The sequence below is a fragment of the Petromyzon marinus genome, chromosome 4 (genome assembly GCF_048934315.1).
Source record: "Petromyzon marinus isolate PM22_M1 ecotype Great Lakes invasive population chromosome 4, UKy_Petmar_22M1.pri1.0, whole genome shotgun sequence".
NCBI lineage: Eukaryota > Metazoa > Chordata > Hyperoartia > Petromyzontiformes > Petromyzontidae > Petromyzon > Petromyzon marinus.
The window spans coordinates 7,711,256-7,738,161 of record NC_133670.1 but is presented as its reverse complement, the minus strand read 5'-3'; the positions used below and the strand labels follow the sequence as shown (position 1 = coordinate 7,738,161).

The 26,906-nt window shown below is 44.7% G+C and overlaps 1 long non-coding RNA gene across 1 annotated transcript in view; it reads right to left on the bottom strand.

Moving 5' to 3' along the window:
- Positions 1-2,492: 2,492 nt before the first annotated feature.
- The window catches only part of LOC142906856 (uncharacterized), a 33,258-nt gene continuing 8,844 nt past the window's right edge, over positions 2,493-26,906 (bottom strand). Inside the window, exons 3-4 of the long non-coding RNA XR_012930530.1 lie at positions 9,311-9,416; positions 2,493-3,370 (exon numbers count right to left, since the gene is read on the bottom strand). This is a non-coding gene — a long non-coding RNA (uncharacterized LOC142906856). The remainder of the gene's footprint in view (positions 3,371-9,310; positions 9,417-26,906) is intronic.

Here is a 26,906-nt window from a genome sequence, read left to right as displayed (position 1 = left end):
GCCGTCCCTTGGTGTGGACCAATCAGTTTCAAGGACAATGCATATATTATCATAGTATGTTTTTTGTTTGCATTTTGACTGCAGGTATTGTGGTTAATGCAGTAACATGAATCCTTGTAAAAAGGTTTCAGTTTTGTTGCCAGAAAAAAGGGGAAAACCCCTATTGTTAATCGCACATTCCCAGGCTTTATTAGCCGTATGAGATTGTTATTTACCCCCAATTACCTGAAATTATGCTGTGCAACGTTCCTCTGGAAAGCCTATCGATTGAGGAAGTACATGATTGTTTTAATAGAGGTGAAAGGTTGATGTGTAGCTGAAAGTAATTCACGTATCCACAATCAGGTAAAATGCAATCGTACAACACGGTGCAATGGAATTGTATTACCACAGTGACATGGCTACGAGCATTGCCCAACAATAAAGAACAACAATACATTCGTAAGAGAATGCACGCCATCCTTGAATAATTTCACAGTTAATACAACTTAACGATGTGCCCCTGGCACGTCCGATTAGCACGGTCGGCTACGTACGGTGCGAAAGAAGTTCAACATACATTAGACATTACAGTTCTGTACTTCTATATATAAATGCTGTACACATTACACTGGGTGGAATCAAGCGGCACCTGTGATAGAATGTTGAAAGTTGGAGTGACCACAGTGTGTGGGAGCCGCTTGAAACCAGATGAGGCAAATTCCACCGAGGAATCGTGGGTTCTGGGGCGGGGGTGGTATTTGCTAGGAGTAGCATGGGACAGCGTGCGTGCATTCGTTTGTATGAAGCTCAACGTCTTCATATGGTGAACACAACACGTGGCGTAACACATTTCTGCGGAGGGAGCTGGTAGGAACGTTGGGTTGCTCGGTCAATGGCCAGGGTCAACAACGGCGGCACCACGTGGTGTATTCCGCAAATATGCCCGACTGTGTGGGAGGGCACAAGCCGGCGTGAGTAGGTGAAACGTTGAGTTTTATAAGGGCACCACGGGGTGACCAGCCCCTCCCCACCCAGCCCCACCCTTCCCAGCCCCACCCTTCCCACCTCCCACCGAGCCCCACCCTCCCCACCCAGCCCCTCCCCACCCTCCCCACCCAGCCCCTCCCCACCCTCCCCACCCAGCCCCACCCTCCCCACCCAGCCCCTCCCCACCCTCCCCACCCAGCCCCTCCCCACCCTTGTGGCAGACCCGATGGTTGTGAGTGTGACGGCCCTTTCCCCTCCAACCCTTCAGCGCAGTTTTGTTGTTAACCTGGGGTGCAGGCACCCCCTGGGGGTGCGAGATGCCCTCTCTGGGGGGTGCGAGATGTCCTCTCTGGGGGTGCGAGATGCCCTCTCTGGGGGGTGCGAGATGCCCTCTCTGGGGGTGTGAGATGCCCTCCCTGGGGGTGCGAGATGCCCTCTCTGGGGGTGTGAGATGCCCTCTCTGGGGGTGTGAGATGTCCTCTCTGGGGGGTGTGAGACGCCCTCTCTGGGGGGTGTGAGATGTCCTCTCTGGGGGGTGCGAGATGCCCTCCCTGGGGGTGCGAGATGCCCTCTCTGGGGGGTGTGAGATGCCCTCTCTGGGGGTGAGAGATGCCCTCACTGGGGGTGTGAGACGCCCTCTCTAGGGGTGTGAGATGCCCTCTCTGGGGGTGTGAGATGTCCTCTCTGGGGGGTGTGAGATGTCCTCTCTGGGGGGTGCGAGATGCCTCCTCTGGGGGTGTGAGACGCCCTCTCTGGGGGGTGTGAGATGTCCTCTCTGGGGGTGTGAGATGTCCTCTCTGGGGGGTGCGAGATGCCTCCTCTGGGGGTGTGAGACGCCCTCTCTGGGGGGTGTGAGATGTCCTCTCTGGGGGGTGCGAGATGCCTCCTCTGGGGGTGTGAGACGCCCTCTCTGGGGGGTGTGAGACGCCCTCTCTGGGGGTGTGAGATGCCCTCTCTGTGGGTGTGAGATGTCCTCTCTGGGGGGTGCGAGATGCCTCCTCTGGGGGTGTGAGACGCCCTCTCTGGGGGGTGTGAGATGTCCTCTCTGGGGGGTGTGAGATGCCCTCTCTGGGGGTGTGAGATGCCCTCTCTGGGGGTGTGAGACGCCCTCTCTGGGGGGTGTGAGATGTCCTCTCTGGGGGGTGCGAGATGCCTCCTCTGGGGGTGTGAGATGCCCTCTCTGGGGGTGTGAGATGCCCTCTCTGGGGATGTGAGATGCCCTTTCTGGGGATGTGAGATGCCCTTTCTGGGGATGTGAGATGCCCTTTCTGGGGGTGCGAGATGCCCTTTCTGGGGGTGTGAGATGCCCTTTCTGGGGGTGTGAGATGCCCTCTCTGAGGGGTGTGAGATGCCCTCTGTGGGGGGTGCGAGATGTCCTCTCTGGGGGTGCGAGATGCCCTCTCTGGGGGTGTGAGATGCCCTTTCTGGGGGTGCGAGATGCCCTTTATAGGGGTGTGAGACATGGGCAGATTTTTATTTTTTAGAAGTTAAATAATCGAAAACACAAACCAAGCAGGGCACGTTAGTACAGCTTACTTAGTTTCATCAAACTTATGTTTTAACATTATACGTTTTAACCATTGAGAACTAAAGGGGTGCAAGGCCGCTCTAGAGCAGTGGTTCTCTAGAGCAGTGGGGGTACGCGGAACCTCTGGGAGTACGTGGCAATGTCCCAGGGGGGTTGGGGGGGGTACATGAGGTGATTTCTAAATGTGTGAAATTATATCGTACGTGAGAGTCATTGGTGAATAATCACGTATGAATATGCCAATATAAATTAACTGCCATAACGTTTAAATCCACATGGTAACCTAGAACTATTTAAACGACCTTTTAAAACTCATTGATGGTAAACAATGTGGGTTTCCACAGCGCTTCCGTGGCATGAATTTTTTTTATTCGCTTGCAGTTACGAGCGGGTTAGAATATCTCACACAAAACGGACACTTGCTTAAAACATTGACGTTCATTGTTCATACGCGTAATGTTTATCTACGTGTTATTACGTACCGTATTTTATCCGGTGTTTAGTCAGCAAACAGGCAACTTAGTTAAGCTCTGACGAGTCTGACCGCGGCCGTGGTTGCTCCCTAACCCCCTGTTTCCCATCGGCCCGCTGTGCTTTACCAACCGCGGTGAGGTGGGGGGTGTTTCAGGAACATAACCCTCGCGGTTGGCAAGGGATCGCTGGACATTTATTTCTCAGATCCACGTTGCGGGCAGGCAAGGCAGCGGGGCGAGGGGTAGCCGTTTTAAAGAAAATTCAACAAGGCTGGGGAGTAGGGGGGGGGTAAATCAGTAGCCAAACAAGGTTGAGAATCACTGCAGTCTAAAGCCCCCCACACCGCGTGCGAGTGTCACAGTCCTCACCCCTTGCCCGTCTCGGAGTCGCGCTCCTTGCCTGTGGGGCAGGAGGAGGAGACGATGGAGCGTTAAGCCTGACGTGCAAACGGCATGCGTATTAATAAATTACATTTCATGGACGACTTAATTCAGGGAAATGACCATTTGTTAGATAGAGCGATGAAGCAATTTAGTGCCTTAAAATGTTACAAAAGTATCCACAATAACTCAAACACAGCATTAAACCTCACGGCCTTTTACATCGATGTGTAAATATATACACAGTGTACACAGCATTTACAACGAAACCGAATATTCAACTTCACGGAGCTTTTGCAATTTAACTTTTTAAAATAAAAAATATTAAACCTTTGCCTCACAAGAACGGGCCACTGGACCCCAAGACTGCCCAGGCTGGCCACTCAAAACAATCTGCTCCCGTCACCCCCATCCAATTGGAACGTATGGCACTTTTAAATCTAGATTGAAAACTAATTTCATGTTAAACTGTTTTTTGTGTTTTTTTTGCTTGTCCGACCCCCGCACCTCCGATTTTAGCACGGTTCAGCTCCGTACGGTGAAAACGAAGTTCAACATACGTACATAGATCTCGATAAGCCATCGTGCACAGTGTCTCAAACACTCCTTTGCCAGCCCGTATGAATAATTTATTATATTACATGTTGCGTACGTACATCTCAAAATAGCCGAACATTTGATATTTAACTCAAAACAGCTTCGGATGTATATGGTGATGTTGCATTGGCAGTGGTGCTCAAGCAGAATTGACAAACACAAATCCACATTTGTCAATGCCTTAAAGGGACATACATAATAGGCGACATTTTAGACAGTGGCCCTTCTGTATAACATGATTTGTATGTGCTTTTTCCACACACGGTTATTGGCAAATTATCAAAATCCAAGGGGACAAGGTTGAAGCTCCCCATATCCCCTTTTCATATATTGTACCCAAATCACTTGTTCACAGTGTCAAACTTAATGGAAAATGCGTGTTATTATGTTATTTTAACGATCAAATATCCATGAATGAGGTATAGCTGCTATGCTGGAAATAAAACATTTGGCTCCAAACTACAGGCGATCTGTAGAACGGGTGGAAAAACGGATCAAATCCCCATCAAAAAGAAACCGCGATGCAGTACTGTACCAGTTAACTCAAGGATTCCGCCAGGTGGCGCTGTGGTAGCGTGAGTTTCGCATACCAGTGGATGATTCTCTTGACGCATCGCTGATCAACACTACTGGACGGTAATTCAAATTTAGTTTCATGGTCCGGGAAAAATAAAACCGTGGCTGTCCTGTACCACGAATGGCCCCTGCAATGAGTACTCTGTATGGAATTTCGGCCATACGCTTCAAGGCAGCAACAGATGAAAACCCCAATTGCTCATTTGGGCAGGAAGATGTTTTAGAGTGGGTGCCTTTTTATGTTTTGGAATTCCAGAATTAGCCTGAAATTCCTCAAACTGACAATTGAAGTCTCTTTTTTTAATTCTTACGGAGGCAAGTACTAGAATGACCGCATTAGAATGCCTTGGACGTCTACAAAAAACTTAATATAAAAAAACGCGTGTTGAGCAGGCCACTTGAAGAGCTATCTCTGTGGTATCCCATTCTGTGGGCCACTCTCCAATACGTAGTAGGGTTGTACTGCTATGAAAGGTCTGAACGGACACTATACTCTGTCTCGTGACACGATGCCTGCCTACCCATCAACAAAGACCTCAATATGCATCAAGTCGCCTATCCCCCTTTTGGGATCGCTCTGCTGCTGTCACCGTCCTATAACTTCGCCCAGGTCCAGAAGAACGCTGACGAGCAGAATGGAACGGCGGGGACGTTCAGAATAAACGCCTCGTTCATGACCCAAACACCGCACCTCCTGGCTTTGACATTCCTCGAAGACACTGGTGGAACCATCGTTCGCCACATCAGAACATCAACAGGCCGATGCGGACATCTCGCTTCATGGTTGGAAAATTAAAGACAAGCCACATTCGTGGGACTCTGGCCATGCAACTCAAACTATGGGCCATTTAGTAAACCGCTGTCGTCTGCACTCCTTCAATTGTCATCATCTGTGCTGTCATGTCCATTGTACTGTGGTTCAGTATGCCGTAGAGTCAACCACCGTAGTCTGCGCTCCTTCAACGGAGGAATGGAAAAACTACACAAACTCTCTCCTGAAGCCCTCTCGTGGCTAGCAGACCTCGACATTGGCATTTTGCTTCTGAACGTATTGCCATACGCAAGAATAGAATAGCAAAATAGGGATAACAAGAACACACGTATTTTTCTTTCAACTAATATATTTGTATTTTACGAGGTAAGGCCCACTGAGCTACATAGCTCTTTTTCAGAAGCGACCTGGTGACAATTGATAAAACTTAACGACGTAGCTTATCATGTGGATATATATAGCAGCCTCATACTCTAAACGCATGTTTCTAAATCCGTAGGGGAGAACATGTAGACTCCAAATATATACGGTGCGATCGGATCGGGATCAAACCCAGGACCTCCTGTATACCAGGCGAACGAGTTAACGTTTCACCACCGTTGTACCCCATTTATATAAACACCTCCCATAATTCACGTACCGTGATTCAGGTCATTGAGCCGCAGCATTTCATACTTTTGTATTTGGTCATTCAAGAGAGCTTGGCATGGGTGGGAACCCATCCCGTGGTGCGCCATCATGTGCATTGCGTAACAAATATTCCCACAACTCCGCAACAACATGTCTTGAGCTAATGCCTTTAGGCAGCATCATCATCATCACGGGATGATGACGATGCTGTAACTGATAATGAAAATTATGGGATGTTTAGCAACACTCTTAAATGCCTGTTTTGCGTTTTGGGAGGAATCCAGACTACTCTTGAGAAAAATCACGTTTACGTGGTAGTGATACTCAAAATTTTACACAGCTGGATCGACGATCCCACGTCATGTGCTGCAATCACCTGGCAAGCTGGCAGCCCAACAGGAGCGTCACACGTGTGCCTGATCGAAGCGCTGCTGTTGATGCTGCTGCTGGTATGGACAATGACGGCACAGCATACAAGGGGCATCTGTGGTTAGCACCATGCCCGGCCGTTTTTGTCTCCTTCGGTGCTGATGTTCACACATTTCAGGGCTGAGTTGACTTAAATCCTACATCACAGTATCTCTCATCACTCCAGTCTCATGTCTACTCATCTGTTTAATGTCTATCTGCTATATTTTCTGAACATATCTCTGTTTCTCCTATGGTCTCTGTGTGCTGTACACATTTGGTCAGATCCTGCAATGTTCATATCAGGGCCTCTACAACACATTCGACCACTATTGAATCGCGATATAGCCAACACGGTGGCATGTAGCGGAGTATCGACAAGGCTGGATTATTGCAACTCGCTACTCGACGGGACGTCTGGCAAAAAAATATTGCCAATCTGCAACGTGTACAACATTATTCGGCAAGTATCGTGATGGGCACTGCAAGATCCCGACCGTGTCCGTCCGGTGCTCGCTGAGCTGCATTGTCTTCCGGTTGCCGAACGAACACGTTCTAAGGTCGCACTCATTACACACAGAGTGCTTGCCACAAATGAACCGCAATACCGTGGCTGATCTCGTCAAGGGCCATAAACCATCACGCGAACTCCGGTCATCCTCACAGCGGCGGCTTTTCGCTAGCCATCGAACAAAGCCACTGCATCACACGCTTTGAAGATGTGCTTCTGCGGCCGTCTGGAACGCTCTTCCTTGCGATATTTGTAAGCCGCTGGAGCCATGCACTTTTCAATCATCTATATTGACAAACTCATTTCTTTAGAACTGCTTTTTTTGCGTTTAGTTTGCTGTCCTTCTCCCGCACCTCCCGTTAGCACGGTTGGCTGCGGATGGCGTGAAAGAAGTTAAACATGCATACATATGTAGTGGAGTAAACGATACGCATAGGAATTGGCCACATACAGTACATACAGACAGGCAAGGAGACCGGGTCACATGAGGTCGAACAGGTGGTCGAGTCACGGGTGGCGTAAACAACCCGAAGTAATTAAGGGAGTCGTGGCACGAGGGCTGTGATTGGTCGAGAGACTGTTAGCGTTAAGTGGTGGCGTCTCGAAGTCTGACGGAGGGGACAGGTGCGAGCTGGTGGGAAAACGGCCAGCGAGCCAGGTGGCAATTAATTAAGGCTAATGCGAGAGGGGATAAAACGCGAGGTGATTTGAACGGAGGGAGAGTTGTTGCTGGGGAGTTGTTGGCGAGAGGTGTTGAGATACGAAGAGGACAGCTGGAAATGTGATGGAAGAATAGATAGAGAGCCGAACCCAAGAGACAGTAAATAGCGATAGGGAGAGTTAGCGTTAGTGGAGACAGATAGAGTCACTGTGTGGATAGATAGATAGAGTCACTGTGTGTGAATAGATAGATAGAGTCACTGTGTGTGAATAGACAGACAGGATACTGTGTGTGAGGAGAGAGAAGAAGAACCACTGTGTGTGGAAGGGAAGTCACTGCGTGTGAAGAGATAGCGGCGACACTGTGTGTGAGGAGATAGAGGGAGAACCACTGTGTGTGGAAGGAGGATGAGCGGACGGCGCTGAGGTGAATCGGAGTGTCCGAGTTGGCGGAGTGTGAAGAGGAGAATCACTGTGTGTACGGAACGATGGAATAAGTGACGGTAGAAGAAATACGGTTGTCGTCCGAGTGAATTCACGGCACTACACATATATATAAACACATCTCTCTCGCTGTCTCTCTGAATACATCTCTTCTATCTCTTCTTTTGATTACGTATTTTTCCCTGTCTCTTCCCAGTCTGTTTTAAATGTCTCTCCAACCTCATATTGCATCTGCATGCATCGCTCTGCTATCGTCCCTACCTTACATCTCATACAAATGCACATTTCTCTTCTCTCGTGATTTAGCCAGGCGGGTAGTGACTGCGCACGCCTGTAATCCAGCACTGTGGCGACATCAAGGCTTGGTGGATCACACAAATGTTGCGAAACACAAATGGACGTCGAGGTGCCATGGCCGGGCTGGCCAGGAGAAGGCGGCACGGAGAGTGTGAACGAATCTCCATCTGTTCCAGCTGCATTGGATACAGTCTCGCTCTCTCAAAGTGTGGGGTCCCTCCGGGCGCTCCGGTTCCCTCCCGCATGTATGACACTGTGTAACACAATCTTTGTCCCTGGGTGGCAAGTGTTGTTTTTTTAATTGCTTATGCCTAAAACGTATAGAAAATGGATATTATTCCCCACAAACTTTGCTTTTGTGACCAGGACAGTGATATTTTGAAATTTACCTATTTTTCAATGAGAAAACGGGCGAGTTTGTGCCTTTTCATTTACATAAAGTCAGAAAAAAAACATGAATCAAAATTAACATATATTTATTCTAAAGCAATACAAAAATGACTACAAAAGATGTAGAATTGAGTAGTTTTTTGAGATTTACGATGATACTGTAAATCACTTTCACGAATCAGCCACCAAAGTGTAGTCTTCCATCATGTTCTCGTTATACTGTCCTTGGTAGCGGCGTTCAAAGTCCAGTATATCCTGGTGGAAGCGCGTGCCTTGCTCCTCCGAGTACGCTCCCATGTTCTTCTTGAATTTATCAAGATAAGCATCAAGGATATGGACTTTGAGGGACATCCTACAGCCCATTGTGCTGTAGTTCTTCACCAGTCGCAACCAGCTCCATATCGTTTTCGACCTTGTGATTGCCCAGGAAGCCAGAAACCACTGCGACAAAGCTGTTCCATGTCGCTTTCTCCTTACTAGTGAGCTTCTTGGGGAATTCATTGCACTCCAGGATCTTCTTTATCTGTGGTCCGACGAAAACACCGGTTTTGACCTTTGCCTCAGACAGCTTAGGGAATAAGTCTTGAAGGTACTTGAAGGCTGCCGACTCCTTATCTACAGCTCTGACACTGTTTCACAAGGCCCAATTTGATGTGCAGTGGTGGCATCAGCACCTTCTGGGGGTCCACCAGTGGCTCCCACTTGACGTTGTTCCTCCCCACAGAGAAATCGGTCCGCTGTGGCCAGTCCCGCCTGTGGTAGTGCGCCTTGGTGTCCCTGCTGTCTCAAAGGCAAAGAAAAATTAGGTATCGTTTTCGATATATTTTTTTTACAAACGCATTCCTGCGGAGGGAGCTGGTAGGAACGTTGGGTTGCTCGGTCAATGGCCAGGGTCAACGGCGGCACCACGTGGTGTATTCCGCAAATATGCCCGACTGTGAGGGCGGGCACAAGCCGGCGTGAGTAGGTTAAACGTTGAGTTTTATAAGGGCACCACGGGGTGACCAGCCCCTCCCCACCCAGCCCCACCCCTCCCACCCTCCACCCCCCACCCAGCCCCACCCTCCCCACCCCCCACACAGCCCCACCCTCCCCACCCAGCCCCTCCCCACCCTCCCCACCCAGCCCCTCTCCTCCCCACCCAGCCCCTCCCCACCCTCCCCTCTCCACCCAGCCCTACCCCTCCCATTTTATCCGGGTGTCCGGATACACGTGGACAGACATCCACAGACATACACAATTAATCCCCTGCCTCCTGTGATAATCCCGGTTGGGCTTCCAGTCCACTACGTTTCCTACCAGTAATGCCCACTAGGAGCACATTTGTTTTATATCCGGGTGTCCAGATACACGTGGACAGACATCCACAGACATACACAATTAATCCCCTGCCTCCTGTGAATTAATCCCGGTTGGGCTTCCAGTCCACTACGTTTCCTACCAGTATAAACACATCTTCTGTCAATGCACATTACGTTTGATGACAGTGTCTCCTGACCTCGATCGCCGTCTGAAATGTATTTTGTTACTTCCTTCATGCAATCTGAATATAACTCTCTGGGGCTGAGCTCCACAAGCACGACTTTGTGGAAGATAAACAGTGGTTGTCTTAATAACGTCTCGACCGTGCCAAAATAAAATGTGTCCATTTCGACAAAATTGCGCAGGGCTGCCACAAGAGATGAGTTCATTTAATTGCTCGTTTGAACAGGGATAAATATTGGCATTGAATCACGTAGGTATATGCAAATCGTGTTCTGGCAGCTGTCAGATGTGGCAATCGCTACGACGAAAAACCCACAAGTGTACAACTCATTCTAGCCCTAGGGCAAAACATTAAAGGCAAGAGAATAATAGATCGTGAAGGTGGAGTGAGAGATTGTGAAAGTTTTGGGAGCTTCATCCAGCAGCGGATGACGACGAATTTAAGCTTAATTATTTCTGTATTTCTGGTTTAAAACAATACAAAAAAAGTAAAAGAAAACTTAACTTTATTAGTATGTACAGTGTAACCGTGTAAAACATATCGAGAAAGCTACGTTAAATATATATTGGTTATGAGTTGTCATATCAGATGTTTATGTTTATAAGATTTGATTTAAAAGAATATATACCTTGTTGAAATACGCTTAGTGGCAATACTTTCGGTATGTTGTTGAATACAATACGGAATTGACATTTCATAGTATATGCGTTTATACGTTCATATGTGGTGGGATAAAACAGGGTTTGTGGGGTTCTAGCAGTGGTGATGTTCGCCCCTTTAGTAACCTTAAGAAGTTAGTCTTATGCCCCCCTCAATTCAATGTAACAACTCCTGATAAGGCAAGAAGGACGTCAGACACGTGATATAAATATTTGTGAAATAACCGGAGAGATGCAAGTACCATATACATAGCGAGAATTCTCGTGAAAACAGAGGAGAGATGTAAACAAGGGATAAAGATGTAATGAGATTGCAAAAAGAACACAGACAAGGAATATAGTTGTATTGATAGACATGGAGATATGAATGCATTGAGGTTGAGAGAAGAGAGACACAGTAATACCCCGATTTACGTCTCCCCCTTTTATGTCGTTTCGCAAATACGTCATCACTTTACGTATTATTGACACCACTACCAGAGTTGCGTCGCCCCAAGCCCTCAACCCACACACTTACGTCGCAGACAGCATCGTCCATCCTTTATCGTTATCTGTCAGCGCAGACCTGGCCTCCGCCTACTACCCTGTATACGAACTGCTTTGCCTCGCGCATGAAGAAATGTACTTTACCATCGAGTACAATATACTATTTGTGTACGGGTATTTTGGTGATTTGGAGAAAATAATTGCTTTGATTTACACTCGCTTCGATATTCGCCGCACCTATTAGGAACGCGTTACCAATGTAAACCTTTCGATTTAAAGCTTTCGTGACTGCAAGGATTCATCTTCTTTGGTTCTTTTGGTAAAGTCACGTAGAATGAGAATAAAATAATAAATTGATAAAATAAAATAACACAATAATGTTCTCACGACGTTTCGGCCACAACACAAGCGGCCTTCATCAGGTGAAGGGACGAGACTGTCTGGAGGACAGCGCTGGAATGAAAAAGCCACGCTCAGATCACGACCTTTAAGCTGTGTGAGAAGAAACAAAGCGCCTTGACAAAGGAATTAGCATATAATTTAGCATTGAAATGGCTGAGTGATTAGCTTGTGACTGATCACAGAAATGGCTATGTTAAAGTTAAAGCATACACATCCGCAAAGGCACCCCTTGACAAAGGAATTAGCATAGAATTTAGCATTGAAATAGCTAAGTTAAAGTATACACATCCGCAGAGGCACCCCTTGACAAAGGAATTAGCATAGAATTTAGCATTGAAATAGCTGAGTGATTAGCTTGTAACTGGCCACAGAAATAGCTATGTTAAAGTCAGAGCATATACATTCACCGAGGCACCTAGTACAAATCAAACAGGAGAATTTAGCATTGAAATAACTAGGCGAATTTAGCATTGAAATAACTGAGTGATTAGCTTGTGACTGGTCACAGAAATGCCTATGTTGAAGTCAAGTCCTACACATCTGAGCTATTCACAGTAACTGGGTATACAATACAATATATAATGAATACTACATAGTGAACCAATAAAAAAACTAAAATATAAATGACCTCAATGTTATCAATAAACTCTATATTCTCCAATCAGCTAAGCTACCAACAATAAGTCGTTATATATCACAATGCTATATGGCGAAAAAATGGGTGGATTCTTACCCTCAACTTTAGCAACACGGATAGCTACGGGTCCCGTTCAGACGGACGAGTTCATCCATGGTCGGAACAGAGGAGGGGGAGAGAGACAGCTGCGAGGCGCTGTTATACTCCATGTTGTAAACCATACCATTAACTGTGGTGTGAGAGGTATTAAGAGTCAATGCCAGCGAAAGAGCTGCGGTCTGAAGGTCATCGTAAAATACAATTAATTAAGAACGGAAATGGTTTAAAACATCTTTCCAATGGTTACTAAGCCAGAATCCATCTTCTCGGTTGAAATTGTCTCTGTGCTTGTATATGTGAATGGCCTCATGAATGAATCTCTCATGGTAGCCGGTTGGTTTGCAAAGAACCTCCGTCTTGGAGAAGTCAATGTCATGTGAGCCCACTGAATTATATCAGTGATCTGCCACGGCAGAGGAGTTCGTTCTACCGTGTTTCAAGTCTGCTTTATGTTCGCGGATGCGGTCTGAGATATGTCGTTTGGTTTCTCCAATGTAGCTACTACCACAGAGGCACTTTAGTTTGTAAACGCCCGGGTACTGTATGTCTGGAACAGCATCTTTTACAGATGGAACTAGATCATGGATTTTATGTACTGTGTTGAATCGGACCTGGATCTTGTGTTTATTCAGGATTTTGGAGATCTTTTTAGTAACCCCTGCAATGTAGGGTAAGGTGATGGTATTTAGTGGCTCCACAAGAGGATCCTTCTTCATGACTGGATTGATGGCTTTGCGGATTGTGTAGTCGGAGAAACCATTAGCCCTGAGAGCCTGGTGTACGTGCTTGAGTTCACTGGTAATGTGTTCCTGGTCGGAAATGCATTGGGCTCTATGGTCTTGATGAGGGAGTTCTTCTGGGATGGATGGTGGTGGGAATCCGGTTTCAAGTAAGCATCTGTATGGGTAGCCTTCCTGTAGACAGAGTGGCTCATTGAACCATCATGTCTCCTTTTAATTAAGACATCCAAAAAGGGTAGTTTGCCATCTTTTTCGACCTCCATGGTAAATCTGATGGCTGGGTGTATGGAATTGATGTGGTTGCAGAATTGGTCTAGAGCAGGCTGGCCATGTGACCAGATGACAAAGGTGTTATCCACGTACCTCTTCCATAAGGTCGGGCGTAGAGTGGCAGTCTGGATGTCGTCAGTTTCAAATTTTTCCATGAATACGTTGGCTACAACCGGAGATAGGGGGGAGCCCATTGGGGTGCCCTCAGTTTGTTTGTAGAAAGTTCCATTCCAGGTGAAGTATGTGTTGGTTAAGAAATGTCTCACCAGGGGGGGTACATCAGTATGCAATCCTTGATAAACCAGGTCTTCAATGATAGCGATGGTGTCAGGTACCAGGACTTTGGTGAACAAGGACACCACATCAAAACTGACAAGCAGGTCGTCTGGGAACAGGGAAATACCCTTTGATTGTCGATACCAGGTGAGTAGAATTTAGTACCGCAGAGGTGGTTTTTCCAGTGAAAAGTCGCAGTATATCAGCAAGAAAACGTGCCAGTTTATAGGTGGGAGAGTTGATAGTAGAGATGATGGGACGAAGGGGTGTATCTTCTTTGTGTATCTTTGGAAGGCCATATAGCATTGTGATATATAACGACTTATTGTTGGTAGCTTAGCTGATTGGAGAATATAGAGTTTATTGATAACATTGAGGTAATTTATATTTTAGTTTTTTTATTGATTCACTATGTAGTATTCATTATATATTGTATTGTATACCCAGTTATTGTGAATAGCTCAGATGTGTAGGCCTTGACTTCAACATAGCCATTTCTGTGACCAGTCACAAGCTAATCACTCAGTTATTTCAATGCTAAATTTGCCTAGTTATTTCAATGCTAAATTCTCCTGTTTGATTTGTGCTAGGTGCCTCGGTGAATGTATATGCTCTGACTTTAACATAGCTATTTCTGTGGCCAGTTACAAGCTAATCACTCAGTTATTTCAATGCTAAATTCTATGCTAATTCCTTTGTCAAGGGGTGCCTCTGCGGATGTGTATACTTTAACTTAGCTATTTCAATGCTAAATTCTATGCTAATTCCTTTGTCAAGGGGTGCCTTTGCGGATGTGTATGCTTTAACTTTAACATAGCCATTTCTGTGACCAGTCACAAGCTAATCACTCAGCCATTTCAATGCTAAATTATATGCTAATTCCTTTGTCAAGGCGCTTTGTTTCTTCTCACACAGCTTAAAGGTCGTGATCTGAGCGTGGCTTTTTCACTCCAGCGCTGTCCTCCAGACAGTCTCGTCCCTTCACCTGATGAAGGCCGCTTGTGTTGTGGCCGAAACGTCGTGAGAATATTATTGTGTTATTTTATTTTATCAATTTTATTATTTTATTCTCATTCTACGTGACTTTACCGAAAGAACCAAAGAAAATGTAAACCTTATATAGACGAGAGATAGATACCTCATCAGATTAAGTAAGGGAGGTGTAAGCAAGATAATGCTATAGGAAGACAAGTGGAGAAAAAAATATGACTTTTATATCAAATCAAGTTATCATGTGAGCAAATATATTGGCATTATACAGTGCCTACATGGTCTAACCCGAAGCAAAGTAGTTAGGTGAGAGACATGTAGACAAAAAACATGGATATTAATGCCAGAGAGAGATATAGTGATATGATAGATTAAGGCAACAGATGGAGTGAGATGAAAGTGACAAGGGTAATGTGGAGATGTTATCATATGCAAAAGATGATCCGTATTTGTTTATAGGTTAGGCCACGAGATAATGTAGTTTTATGTAAAAAAACTGTCATTAACCCTCTGCCACCCAGCACGATTGTCACGTTTGCAAATACATCATTATTATTTTCTAGATTTGAAGCTTATAATAATAGTAATCATTATTATTTTTACGTGGCCAATGTACAGATCAGATCCTGAACGATAAAGCTCCTCCCCAGTGGCTTAGGACGTTTCATACCTCAATTTCACATCCCATCAATTTCCCATCGACATACGATTTTTCGCCCAGAATCGGCGTCTATGTCCTACGTTTCATGATGAAGGTGTAATCGAGATGTAGTGGTATAAGTACGGTACATTGACATTAATAAAGATGTAATGAAACGAACAATATTTTTATTTTACCAGGTAAGGCCACACCGAGCTATATTATAGCTCAAATAAGTGGCTTATCGTGTGGAAATGTATTGCAGCCAAATGCTCTAAATGCGTGTGTCTAAATATGGAGGGGAAAACTGGAGGACCCGGAGAAAAATCCGCATGACCATTGGGAGACCATGCAAAGTCCAGATATACAGGCATCGTCAGGATTGGGATCAAACCCACAACCTTCCGTATGCCAGGCGAGGTATTTAACATCTCGCCACCGAGATGTGATATGGGAAAATAAATATATGAACGACGTGAATAAAGACCACATATGAGAAAGATGTTCGGCGATACATTATTAATAACATGACAGAAGGGAGAGGTATTCTTAAGCAATAGGAGAGATGGCAGGAGGTAAATGCAGATGAGGTAGAAGAGAGATCCATTCATATGACGAATAGCAGTGGAGAGATGTATTTCTAAGATATAGAGAGACGAGAGAATATATTAAGATGAAAAAAAATAGAACAATAATAATACTTGGGTTTTAAGTAGCATAATTCATGTCAACTGCCACACACGGAGGTGTTTTCAGTCAAGAATGATTACACTGTGTAACAAAATTTGTTTTGTCCCTGGGTATTAAGTGTTATTTCCTAATTGCTTATGCCTCAAAAGTACATAAAATGGATATTATTCCCCACAAACTTTGCTTTTGTGACCAGGACAGTGATATTTTGAAATTTACCTATTTTCCAGAACATTGCAGATAGATTTAGTGCTGAGTAAACTTGAAGTAACTTGTAGAACATTCTAGAACTTTCCAGTAATATAAGCCCACCAGTTCAGTTTAGTTCCAGCTGCTTAAGTGGATACATATCTGCATTTTTCTGAGATGGCATCAAGAGGCTGCAAGCATCCGGCAGACGCATTTTGCGATGTCTGCGGCCAATTTGTCAAGACAAGAGTACAAAATTACTCTGTGGAAGCATCTGCTAAGATGTGTGAGGCCTGCAAGGCATATTTCGGCATGCCTGTCGGGGATCAAAACAAACCCTGGGCACCTCATTTCACCTGCGAGGAATGCAAAAAAAACTCTGGGAGGTAAGATGGACAAATGTTGCTCGGAATTTTACGTCATAAAATATGTTACAATTTTAAAAATTGTAAACATTTTTAATTTTCAAATGTTTTACAATTTTAAATGTTATTGAAAAAAATACATATCATATATGAAAAACGTTGCAAGAATCTCGTACACATTAGTCATGGCTGAAATAAATGTATTTTTGTAGGATGGTACAGAGGGGAAAAGAGAGCCATGAAGTTCGCTATCCCAAGAATTTGGCGGGAACCCACTGACCACTCAAAGACAGTGGTATCAGCTGTGAGTGCGTAGGGACTGGTGACTACGGGAATGATCGAGAAGGGTCAGGTGACGGAAAAGGACGGTAGAGTTTGCCGATGGAGCGAGCGTCCAGAGTCAGCGAGAAGATTCTGGAAGGGGGGGGGCGTGGCCTCGGTCGGCATAAAAGGGGGAGATGCACGGGAGACTCAGGGCTGTTGCAGTGGGGGGGGGGGGGGGGGTCTCCGCCTGATGTCAAGCGTCAACGTGCCTTCAATAAGGTTCCATCTCAAGAGAAGTGTGTCAAGTCGTCATTGCACATATTTCCTACTGTGACATGGATTGCACACGTGGAAACTGGCCAAGGGAATGGAACACAAGCTAAGAAGTGCAGACAAGTACACGTAGGAGCACACAGAGGTGTATGCTGTGAAATTGAACTGCAAGACAGATGCTCGGAGAACTGTTATGAAAGGTCGTGGGCAAGACATTACTAGATGTGGTGATAGCTGATGGCAGAATTACATTCGAATGGCAGCCAAAGGAGGGTGAATGCCCGAGTGGGTGATCATCGTCGCGTTGGAGTGATGAGATCAGTTCGCGTGCAGGGGCTAGAGCAAGTCGTTGCTTCGTGAAGCGAACGAGGAAATGTGATATCAGGATTGAGGGTTCCTTCGTTCAAGCAGCGATTCGATTGTGGCTGATGATGTAAGGGAAATGTTGCCAACATTTCAGCGTGCCGTTCACACTGTTGTCGAAATATGTTTGTTTCATAATGCCTTTAGGTACACCGTGCACATATTTACCAATATGGTCTCATCTAGAGCAGGATGTAGCTGCGTGGAAAGTAGCACCATCAAACCCTGCATACACATCTGATCATTTAGCACGGAGTAGGAGCTATGATGTGACTCGCCCCTGTCATAAGAATGTAGAGTTTATACAATTGGATCACAGCCACGAAATATTTGTTCGAGCTAGGATACACCTTGATTTCATACGTATAATATGGAAATGGATTTATTTTAAGTTGCAAAGTCCGAAAATCAATTCATGACAATGTACAGTATGTAGGTTGAACTTCTTTTGCACTGTACGTCGCCAGCCGTGCTAATCGGAGGCGCAAGATGTGAAGAGATTACATTCATAGACTTCCAAATCCGAAACCCAGGAACAGTGGCTGAAAGCTTCCCAGATTAAAAGTGAACTCACCACTTAACAGAAGTATGAATAAGAAGTATGATTCTTAAGATACAACGGAAGGGTGTGAGGTTAAATGTCCATATAAAGACATGCCCGCCAAATCCCATCACAAATTCCAAAGTGGTTAGACTTAGCGTTTGTGGTTTGATGTTCAGTTACATATACATGTGTCGGAGTGATATGCCGAGTATCCTGCCAAGCATGGGCAAGTCGACCCCTCCCAGTGCCTCGGGCAGATGACGCAGATCCCACCTACACACCCAGTCTCCATGTGAACGCTTAGTTTATGGTGTGCAAAGCGGTGACATGCATACACAGATGTAAAAAATGTCGTTAAATACAAAAATCAATGTTTTATGCGTTTACTGCAAGCACTTTACTACAATGGACCGCCTATTGCATTGATTCCCACCGTTTCAACTCAAATACGAGAACCCATAAATAATCAACTATGACTTATCCTTATCGATGCAACCAACAGCCACAGATGATATACTGTTATTCTCCAGGCCCTTTGATGTCAATGGGCACCTGTACATCCGCTTCTTGTTCTCACGTACAGCTGCTGATGTGGACGCACAGCGACAACTGCAATTTGACATGCAGGTGGGCAAGCCCAGACGACCGCTTCAGGAGCAGTAGCGGAGTTCGTCATCGTGATGTCCCCTTCGTGTTTGTGGATTGGCGCATTGAGTCGTTATACGTTGTACGGTCCGTTCTGGCTGACCCACAGTCGCGCAGTGGCTGATGATGATGATGGATCATCATCATTTTATAATAGAAGGCTCGGAGAGGCATTCATCCAGCAGTGGATCGACCCTGGCTGCTGATGATGCCGCTGATCTTCTTATCGTACGGCTGATGTAGATGCAGAGCAACAGCTGCAATTTCCCATTCAGATGGCTAAGCCAGATGACCGCGTCGGGAGAAGTAGCAGAGTGTATCGTAGCTGCGATGTCTCTTTCGTATTTTGCGAACCGGGCATTGCGTGGTCACGTGCTGCATGGCCTGTTCTGGATGACCAGAGTCGCACATTGGAGAGTTTGTAACGACATCAGCTCCAGCCATTCGTCACTCAGAAGGCGCTACCAATTTACCCTGACCACGCCTGGATGCACCATTGCAACTCTTCGTGGCTTCGTCATTTTAGAGTTGAAATATCGGAAGTGCCGCGTCGTTTCTGTGTTCATGAGACAAGGAGCGTAGACGATATTAGGGGCCGTCCATAAATGACGTCACGCACCTAGGGGCTAGGGGGGGGGGGGGGGGTCAGACATTTGTGACGATGTGTGAAGAGGGGGGGAAGGGGTGGTTTGAGAAATGTGACGTCACATCAAAAGTCGCAACTTTAAATACATGTTAATTAAATAGAACTGTTATAACAACACTAATTTTCATACATTTTCATTATTAACTATTTGATTATTTAAATTTACTAAGGTCACCTTTTATTTATTCCATGATGGAGCATTTTGCTTCTCCATGGGAGAATGGAGAAGCATAATTTGTTTTTATGATTGTTATTAAACATTTTGATTCTAATGATTCTACCAGGGCTTTTCATTCTATGGAATGAATATGTGATTATTATAATTGTACTCTCCATTTTGCTTCGTTTTACTACAAAGCTTAAAGTATTTTTTTATAGTTATAATTACTTTTCATATTTTATAATTATAAGAGAATTTCAATATAATATTCTGAACATCTGCAGTTTTAGTTAGACGTTGAATATTTTCAAGTGCATTTTATGCTAAGTTCAGCTTTCCAACGCCTCCTTTTTAATAAATGTTCTCTCCTACAACATCAGAGTGCAGCGCCACATTAAATACGCACTACAATGACAATAGTTTAAAGTTATTTGAAGCATGTTTCATTTTCAAAATGGAAATGTGTTTTTTTTTGTGGGGGGGCAGAGCTTTGTGACGTCATATTTGAGGGGGGTCTGACTTTTTGTGACGCCGTGTGACGAGGGGGGGGGGGGGGGTTAAAAATCCGCATAAATCGCGTGTCGTCATTTATGGACGGCCCCTTACCTTTTCAGCAATGCCCTTTCAACCCCAAGAAGTTATGGCTTTTAACGCATGCAATAAGGGCGTTGTGTCACTCATCACAGCGATGTATGTATTGTTAGCACTGATCCATATATAACCGTGCATCTCAAATAAAAGGTCAAAGGTTCACATACATGTTCACACAACCATCGGCAACCCTCAGGCAGGAATGTAAATTCCACTGTCGAACTCTACGGTATGTTACATTTTAGACGTCACGCTATAATGCTACACGCATGTATATTCCCAAGCTACTGTTGGAAAAGTTATTTCTCACCTCAAATAAATGAAGAGCGTATTAAATACAGTCTCTTACACAACATTAGATATGTGCACGTGGTGAATAGAATTCTTATCGAAATGTCTCCATGCTTAAATGTATGTATCCACGTTGAACTTCTTTTGCATCGTACGTAGCTGACCGCGCTGATTGAAGGTGTGGAAAAATGAGCATCGGAAGGAGGTGCTCGTCTCTTTCGGTGATCCTGAGACAGTCGTTTAAATTTCATAGTTGTAACAAAAATAACCGCTGAATTTTTCCCCGAAGTTGATACTCGGCACCTCCAATGAGCACGGATGGCTACGTACTTCGTGAAAGAAGTTCAGCGGACATACAAAGACCTCCCGTGTAGCCTTAACAGACTGTTGGGGCAAGTGCTGCTAGCGAGCACCTTGACGACACACAGACACACGTGGTTCTATTCACACCCGAGAGATGGTGGAACTCAATTAGGCTCGTTGCAATTGGAACTCACATTCTCACCTTTGAGAGTCTCCCTGCTCGACCAAACACAGATAGAATTGCATCGCGCGCTTAAAATGTACAGATGTACAAGCCCTTTGTCAATGCACTGCTGGATAAGAACCTTCCCGTGCAGTTCTGGCAGGGGTGGGTGTCGGGTGTTTGACCGTACTTCACGTTGACGATTGTCGTCCTGTACAGCATCATTAATAATACTATTGTTATTTAACTTGTGTACTTTTAGGGGCCATCCATAAACGATGTCACGCGATTTTGGCCGATTTTTGACTCCCCCTCCCACCCTCGTCACACGGCGTCACAAAAAGTCAGACCCCCCCTCAAATATGACGTCACAAAGCTCTGCCCCCCCCAAATCATATTTCCATTTTGAAAATAAAACATGCTTCAAATAACTTTAAACTATTGTCATTGTAGTGCGTTTTTAATGTGGCGCTGCACTCTGATGTTGTAGGTACAGAACATTTATTAAAAAGGATGCGTTGGAAAGCTGAAATTTAGCATAAAATTCACTTGAAAATATTCAACGTCTAACTAAAACTGCAGATGTTCAGAATATGATATGGAAATTCTCTTATAAATATAAAATATGAAAAGTAATTATAACTATAAAAAATACTTTAAACTTTGTAGTAGAACGAAGCAAAATGGATAGTACAATTATAACAATTAAATATTCATTCCACGGAATGAAAAGTTCTGGTAGAATCATTAGAATCAAAATGTTTAATAACAATCATTACATTTTTTAACCAAATTTATGCTTCTCCATTCTCCCATGGAGAAGCAAAATGCTCCTTCATGGAATAAATAAAAGGTAATCAAATAGTTTATAATGAAATAAAAACAATAGTGTTGTTATAACAGTTCTATTTAATTGATATTTATTTAAAGTTGCGCATTTTGATGTGACGTCACATTTCTCAAACCCTCCCCTCCCCCCCTCGTCACACATCGTCACAAATGTCTGACCACCCCCCCCCCCCCAGGTGCGTGACGTCATTTACGGACGGCCCCTTATATCACAATTGATGCAAGAGTGTCAAAGCAAAGCTGTGAAAGCTTCATCACCGCAATACCTCTCTACGTGTTGTAGCTATTAACAGAATGGCCTGACTCATTTTGAACCACGGATTTAACCTGCGTGCGTCCAAAAACATTGGCGCGTTCCTCTCGGTGTAATTTCAAGCAACCCCACGATTTCCGCGCTTGTGTTGTTGTTGTTGTTTAGACACTCGTCGTAGTTTATTCTCCTCTCTGACGTTGGCGTTTCACGACTGCGGTTGCCCCTCCGCCTCCCCCCCCCCTCCGCCTCAACTGAAGAGGAGCCACCCCTTCTCTCTTGGGAGCGTTTTCCACTTGCAAAGAAACGGTGGCCTCACTCGATCCGTGCCACCTATCAACTCGATCCTCCACCAAGTCCAACCTTAGCAGTTTGTCCCCCAGGGCAAATGTTGCGTCTGCTTTTGCAGATCATTTAAAATTCCACGATTATTGACAGAATAGCCTGCATTTTCAATATTTTAACGTCATCAAGCAATTTATCCAGTCAACTAAAGATCTACTCATAGACAAGTTATGATCGCTTTCACCTTCTCCCAATATCTTTGTCAAACCTAAGTCGGTGTGTTTGAACTTCGTTTATAGAGCCTTTATCAGAGCGTCATTATTATTACTACTATCTTTAATGACGATGGCCTCTAATCATTTACGATAATTATATCCAGAAAAAAACACTCTTCAATTAAAACCGAGCATATTAAAGTGGCAAGCATGAGACAGTGTTTCTATGTGTGCTTGCCATCAATCCTTCGGAGATTATGGGATTAATCATCTTCAAACTCACATAATTCTACACCAACAACAGTGTTTTCCCTTCACGTTTGCTCATATTCAGTGCACAATATCAGCCCGAACAATCCTGCACCAGGCTGTTCTGGGGAATTGTTGCCTGTGCCATCAAGTTCTGTGACATAGGTCGTAACTCAGTGTAACCTCGCGATTCAGAAGCCATACCTCATGATTTCATCACTGAACGTGCGTTGTGTGACCTTAATGCGCAGTCGTGCGTCGGCTCAAGTCACTCATCCCTCAAGGGCTTTTATTGCTGCAACAAGTTCCCTCTTAAAACACCTCAAATAGACCAGTAGAGCTATTTGGGTCTCAGTCTCCTGACGCTCCAAGGCTCTAGTTGCACATCTTCACGTCAATTAGAAAAATTTGTTCACGTCAATTGATATAATTCCAGGACAATGAGCACAAACTATATTGCCCTATATACAACGCCCTTTGAGCCCAAGAAGCGATGACTTGTGAAGCATGTCGTCACTCAAATGTCTTCACGTAATTAAATGGGTTACTTGATGTAAATAGATGGCATTTTTGACACCGGTGCTTAGATAACCATGTTTAATCATGAATGTGAAAGCAAACGTTTAAAGGGTATGCTTCTTCACGCAGGCACCCATGGTTCTTCAGGCAGGAATGGACATTTCCACGTTTGTATGGTGTGGAGCAGTCTGTCCAGAGCACAACCACTGCTGAACTCTATGACAGTTTGTGAAATACAAGCTCTCTCTCTCTACATGTGATTAAAAAAACAACATACGTTACATTTTAAATGTCATGTTACACTCAAGTATATTTCCAAGTCACTGCCGTAAGAGTTATTTCTCATCTGAAATAACTATTTCTATTTCTCATCTGAAATAACTAAGGAATTGCTTAGTTACAGTCCATTAAACAGCACGAGACGCGTGTACTTAGTGATTAGATCACATTTCAAAATGCTTCCATGCTTAAGAAGAGCATTGGAACGAGGTGATAATCCTGAGAGGCTGAGACAGTGGTTTAAATTCACATCCGCACCTCCGATTAGCACGATTAGCTGCGGAAGGTGCAACAGACGTTCAACATATATTACAACTGTTGACTTCCCACAGTGATACTAATTTTATTCACCCCTAAGAGATGATGGACCGGGTTATATTTGTTGCAAATTGAACTCACATTCTCAGTTATGAGAGTATCACTATTCTACCAACATGGTTATGATCATGTGTAACATTATCATTTACAGTCCCTTGCTAATCCACTGCTTGATACCAGCCTCCCCACGCAGCGTCAGTCGAGGTGGTTAGTTGGCCAAACTTCACGTTCATGATTTTGAGTGGTGAAAGTTTTGGGGGGGAGTGCAGCAACGATTTAGATATTATCACTCAATGCTGTCGTTAGCTACGGCTGGGGTTCAAACTCGAGTAGAGCGCTAGCTAACCACTGCTCCACAATCATCATCTCCCCTCCCCCCCCGCCCAACCTCCAACGTGGTATATTACAATATAACTAATGTAATGCTCTCAGGTTCTATGATTAGCAAACATCGACGTTCACATGTGCGTGGATATAATGCTGACGTACAATTCGTGGGACAGTAACGTTAAATATTCATGCTTTCGTTTAAACAACAACAACAAAACCCCCCCCAGCAATTCCTCTGCTTTACTGATCTTGCATACTGACCAGTGTGGTCGAGTTTTGGTGAGGTATTGGAAGTCCTTCATCCAGCAAGTGGATTTAGGAAGAGGCCTCTGTGACCAAGGGATCGGCCACCTGCCACTGTGGAGTCGCACCACGGTGGCTCTTTCGCTTCCCCCCCCTTGCAGCTCTTTGGCTGCCCACCTCCCCCCCGCCCCCCCCCCTTTGCGGTCAGCCGTTTAAAAGAAACGTACATGTTGAACTAAATTGAACGTAAACTTAATAGATTAAATGCGGCAGGGAATGGGGTCACTATGGAATGTCTCGGTGGCGACAACAAAAAATGTACAATAAATGTAAAAAAACCCTGAAATGTTAAACATAATTTAACGTTAACATAATAGGTGAAATACGGAAGGCAATTGGGTAACTATGGAATGTGACAACAAATTGATTGTACAACAAACTGTATTGTTCAAGAATAACTAAGCGGGGGGCGGGGGCACTAATCACCGATTTAGTTTAAGTCGGATTGTGTGTTGTCAGCTGCTGGGTTTGCGTACAAGTAGCTCTGCGCGTTACGTGGCTGTCGTACCATTTTGGTCAAAGACGGAAACAAATAAAATGGCTCTTCTTCTTTCGAAGGTTGCCAACCCCCCAGCACTATTCGGAAGCCACAGGAGCTATCCACTTTTAAATAATCATGATCGAGAACTACTTTCTTTAGAACTGCTTTTTGTGTTTTGTTTTGTTTTGTCCTTCCGATTAGCACGGTTGGCTACGTACGGTACGAAAGAAGGTGAACGTACATCAACATACAATCATACAACGAACTGTAATTATTGTTTTAATTAAATTTCAATGGTGGCAGTTCCACATTTGCTTGGTGGAGGTCAAGATAATAATTGTGGACTTTACACAAAGTGGTACTCTTGTATGTACGTATGTTAAACTTCTTTCGCACCTTACTTAGCCAACCGTGCTAATCATAATGACGGACTCAGGTGAGCTGCAAATATAGTTCTGTAATTTGTTTCAAGTAATGTATTAGTAAGTAGAGGATATTCAACTGAAGTGACCTCAGAACCAGAAGTTTATCAGAAGTCTATTTCCCGAGTAAAGCCCCATTGAGCCAAACAGCTCTTTGTATGCACATCTGTGTGTTCGGTCTTCGTTAGCCTGAAAAGACTGTTGGGGCAAGTGCTGTTAGCGAGCACCTATGAAGGCTGGTACGGCGCACGAGGGGGTGGGTGGCCAGCACCACGCCCGGCCGCCTTTGTCTCCCGTGTGGCGATGTTTACACACCGCACCAGGTACTCATTTGAGGCTGAATCGACCTAGGGGAGGCCCAGGGCATCTGTGTGGGATACCCAGTTACACATCACAAATATATAATGATTATGTCGTGAGGCTGCTTTGAATTCAACTTTTATCAATTGACTATTTTGTTATAATTGTAATTACTTTTTTTTGTTAATTTCAAGTTCAGTAAAAAAAATATATTGCTGTGGTTGTCACACCTGATGATTGCTTGCGTTGCAATCGAAACGTTGTGATTTAATTTTTTCATTTAAATTTTTTTTATTTTTTCACCTACGTGACTTTACCGAAAGAACCAAAGAATATTCAACAAAGTGGCCAACGTATGAAGTTTAAAGGCAAAATGATAGGCATTATCTATTATTCTGTATTGAGCATTGCTATTTCACACTGAAATCGCTGGCCGTTTCGTGAACGTCATGTCAGCCTTGGCTATGTCTCTCCATAATCCAGTGTGGGACCACTCCTTATATTTGACTCATTGGAAACGCGAATGTATTTTTCATAACATTTCCTGAATATTAAAATATATGTTGCATTATACTTTACACGTATTGATGTTTTTCTTGCTCTTTTTATTTTTAAACATCTCTATATATGGAAATTCTATTACAAAACTGTTTGCAAATGTGTTGTATTTTAATGCAATGTTTTGGTGCATTGCTTCTGTTGTTGCATGTGTAATTGGTTCAACTGAGTCGCAGATGCATACTTGGAGAGGCAACACATTTATTCAACTCCAACACACGGGGAAACTTCCCCTTAACAGAATAACAACCTATGGTGGTGACCACCAGGCTAACTACACTAGTTACAACATAATTTGTGTAGTTAGCCAGGTGGTAACCACCAGGCTAACTACACTGATTACAACGTAACTAGCTACTATGGACCGGGACCACAGCTTGGGTCCAGGTCCACGTGTTGGAGACTCGTTGAACAGAGAACATTGACGAAGGTTTCTTCAGGATGAACAACAACAACCACGGTCCGTCCCGGGACCCGGCTTATATTCTCTGCGGCTTGGCCGGCTCCGCCCTTGGACACGCCCACCTTCAGGAAACCTCGGGAAGGATCTGGGTCCCAACCACGTGACCACCCCACTTGGAACCCGTTTGTAGACTTAACTGGTCACGTGTCCTCCCGGGTCAACCAGAGTGCCATCGCCTTTAGTTACCTCATTCCTACGGCCAGCACTCACACAACCTGTCCTGTAGGATTGGCACTCCACGCCAAGCGTGGTGCCATCCAGCGCATCAATCAGCGCT